We start from the raw sequence: 3,917 nt of genomic DNA, 5'->3' as shown, positions 1-3,917 counted from the left end.
CAGCAGAGGCACAAACTGCACGACGAGAAGGGACAACGTAGAACACGTCTCTGTCCTGGCACATTTGCGTGTGCGATACTTCCCTCCGGCTCTTCGGGCCTTGCGAAGCTCTGTGTACTGCGAGCGCTGCTACTCGCAGCTGAGAAGGACCGTGGAGCTAGCGGCGAATTCGGAGAGCTCTTCGCTGCACTGCGCCGCTCGCAAGCGGCTTCGTTCTTCGCCTTCTGCCGTCCGGCGAGAGCTGAACTCCAGCGGTCAGTTGCAGCTCTGCCCAACAGCGTGTTCTCGGTTCTGCGGGCAAGCACGCCCTCTTGCCTTGGCCCCGAGAGCAAAGTCCCGAGCGAGCACTCGACTCAGTGCAATGCACCCGGAAGGACGCTCTCGCTCGCCTTTCAAGGAGCGATTCCTAACAGCAGAAGCAGCAGAGGCACAAACTGCACGACGAGAAGGGACAACGTAGAACACGTCTCTGTCCTGGCACATTTGCGTGTGCGATACTTCCCTCCGGCTCTTCGGGCCTTGCGAAGCTCTGTGTACTGCGAGCGCTGCTACTCGCAGCTGAGAAGGACCGTGGAGCTAGCGGCGAATTCGGAGAGCTCTTCGCTGCACTGCGCCGCTCGCAAGCGGCTTCGTTCTTCGCCTTCTGCCGTCCGGCGAGAGCTGAACTCCAGCGGTCAGTTGCAGCTCTGCCCAACAGCGTGTTCTCGGTTCTGCGGGCAAGCACGCCCTCTTGCCTTGGCCCCGAGAGCAAAGTCCCGAGCGAGCACTCGACTCAGTGCAATGCACCCGGAAGGACGCTCTCGCTCGCCTTTCAAGGAGCGATTCCTAACAGCAGAAGCAGCAGAGGCACAAACTGCACGACGAGAGGGGACAACGTAGAACACGTCTCTGTCCTGGCACATTTTCGTGTGCGATACTTCCCTCCGGCTCTTCGGGCCTTGCGAAGCTCTGTGTACTGCGAGCGCTGCTACTCGCAGCTGAGAAGGACCGTGGAGCTAGCGGCGAATTCGGAGAGCTCTTCGCTGCACTGCGCCGCTCGCAAGCGGCTTCGTTCTTCGCCTTCTGCCGTCCGGCGAGAGCTGAACTCCAGCGGTCAGTTGCAGCTCTGCCCAACAGCGTGTTCTCAGTTCTGCGGGCAAGCACGCCCTCTTGCCTTGGCCCCGAGTGCAAAGTCCCGAGCGAGCACTCGACTCAGTGCAATGCACCCGGAAGGACGCTCTCGCTCGCCTTTCAAGGAGCGATTCCTAACAGCAGAAGCAGCAGAGGCACAAACTGCACGACGAGAGGGGACAACGTAGAACACGTCTCTGTCCTGGCACATTTGCGTGTGCGATACTTCCCTCCGGCTCTTCGGGCCTTGCGAAGCTCTGTGTACTGCGAGCGCTGCTACTCGCAGCTGAGAAGGATTGGAGCTAGCGGCGAATTCGGAGAGCTCTTCGCTGCACTGCGCCGCTCGCAAGCCGCCTTCGTTCTTCGCCTTCTGCCGTCCGGCGAGAGCTGAACTCCAGCGGTCAGTTGCAGCTCTGCCCAACAGCGTGTTCTCAGTTCTGCGGGCAAGCACGCCCTCTTGCCTTGGCCCCGAGAGCAAAGTCCCGAGCGAGCACTCGACTCAGTGCAATGCACCCCGGAAGGACGCTCTCGCTCGCCTTTCAAGGAGCGATTCCTAACAGCAGAAGCAGCAGAGGCACAAACTGCACGACGAGAGGGACAACGTAGAACACGTCTCTGTCCTGGCACATTTCGTGTGCGATACTTCCCTCCGGCTCTTCGGGCCTTGCGAAGCTCTGTGTACTGCGAGCGCTGCTACTCGCAGCTGAGAAGGACCGTGGAGCTAGCGGCGAATTCGGAGAGCTCTTCGCTGCACTGCGCCGCTCGCAAGCGGCTTCGTTCTTCGCCTTCTGCCGTCCGGCCGAGAGCTGAACTCCAGCGGTCAGTTGCAGCTCTGCCCAACAGCGTGTTCTCAGTTCTGGCGGGGCAAGCACGCCCTCTTGCCTTGGCCCCGAGAGCAAAGTCCCGAGCGAGCACTCGACTCAGTGCAATGCACCCGGAAGGACGCTCTCGCTCGCCTTTCAAGGAGCGATTCCTAACAGCAGAAGCAGCAGAGCACAAACTGCACGACGAGAGGGGACAACGTAGAACACGTCTCTGTCCTGCACATTTTCGTGTGCGATACTTCCCTCCGGCTCTTCGGGCCTTGCGAAGCTCTGTGTACTGCGAGCGCTGCTACTCGCAGCTGAGAAGGACCGTGGAGCTAGCGGCGAATTCGGAGAGCTCTTCGCTGCACTGCGCCGCTCGCAAGCGGCTTCGTTCTTCGCCTTCTGCCGTCCGGCGAGAGCTGAACTCCAGCGGTCAGTTGCAGCTCTGCCCAACAGCGTGTTCTCAGTTCTGCGGGCAAGCACGCCCTCTTGCCTTGGCCCCGTAGAGCAAAGTCCCGAGCGAGCACTCGACTCAGTGCAATGCACCCGGAAGGACGCTCTCGCTCGCCTTTCAAGGAGCGATTCCTAACAGCAGAAGCAGCAGAGGCACAAACTGCACGACGAGAGGGGACAACGTAGAACACGTCTCTGTCCTGGCACATTTTCGTGTGCGATACTTCCTCCGGCTCTTCGGGCCTTGCGAAGCTCTGTGTACTGCGAGCGCTGCTACTCGCAGCTGAGAAGGACCGTGGAGCTAGCGGCGAATTCGGAGAGCTCTTCGCTGCACTGCGCCGCTCGCAAGCGGCTTCGTTCTTCGCCTTCTGCCGTCCGGCGAGAGCTGAACTCCAGCGGTCAGTTGCAGCTCTGCCCAACAGCGTGTTTCTCAGTTCTGCGGGCAAGCACGCCCTCTTGCCTTGGCCCCGAGAGCAAAGTCCCGAGCGAGCACTCGACTCAGTGCAATGCACCCGGAAGGACGCTCTCGCTCGCCTTTCAAGGAGCGATTCCTAACAGCAGAAGCAGCAGAGGCACAAACTGCACGACGAGAAGGGACAACGTAGAACACGTCTCTGTCCTGGCACATTTTCGTGTGCGATACTTCCCTCCGGCTCTTCGGGCCTTGCGAAGCTCTGTGTACTGCGAGCGCTGCTACTCGCAGCTGAGAAGGACCGTGGAGCTAGCGGCGAATTCGGAGAGCTCTTCGCTGCACTGCGCCGCTCGCAAGCGGCTTCGTTCTTCGCCTTCTGCCGTCCGGCGAGAGCTGAACTCCAGCGGTCAGTTGCAGCTCTGCCCAACAGCGTGTTCTCAGTTCTGCGGGCAAGCACGCCCTCTTGCCTTGGCCCCGAGAGCAAAGTCCCGAGCGAGCACTCGACTCAGTGCAATGCACCCGGAAGGACGCTCTCGCTCGCCTTTCAAGGAGCGATTCCTAACAGCAGAAGCAGCAGAGGCACAAACTGCACGACGAGAGGGGACAACGTAGAACACGTCTCTGTCCTGGCACATTTTCGTGTGCGATACTTCCCTCCGGCTCTTCGGGCCTTGCGAAGCTCTGTGTACTGCGAGCGCTGCTACTCGCAGCTGAGAAGGACCGTGGAGCTAGCGGCGAATTCGGAGAGCTCTTCGCTGCACTGCGCCGCTCGCAAGCGGCTTCGTTCTTCGCCTTCTGCCGTCCGGCGAGAGCTGAACTCCAGCGGTCAGTTGCAGCTCTGCCCAACAGCGTGTTCTCAGTTCTGCGGGCAAGCACGCCCTCTTGCCTTGGCCCCGAGTGCAAAGTCCCGAGCGAGCACTCGACTCAGTGCAATGCACCCGGAAGGACGCTCTCGCTCGCCTTTCAAGGAGCGATTCCTAACAGCAGAAGCAGCAGAGGCACAAACTGCACGACGAGAAGGGACAACGTAGAACACGTCTCTGTCCTGGCATATTTGCGTGTGCGATACTTCCCTCCGGCTCTTCGGGCCTTGCGAAGCTCTGTGTACTGCGAGCGCTGCTACTCGCAGCTGAGAA

The sequence above is a fragment of the Sturnus vulgaris genome, unplaced genomic scaffold, assembly GCF_052056855.1.
Source record: "Sturnus vulgaris isolate bStuVul1 unplaced genomic scaffold, bStuVul1.hap1 Scaffold_212, whole genome shotgun sequence".
Classification (NCBI taxonomy): Eukaryota; Metazoa; Chordata; class Aves; order Passeriformes; family Sturnidae; genus Sturnus; species Sturnus vulgaris.
The sequence above is the reverse complement of the archived record's forward strand: the minus strand, read 5'-3'. Positions refer to the sequence as shown.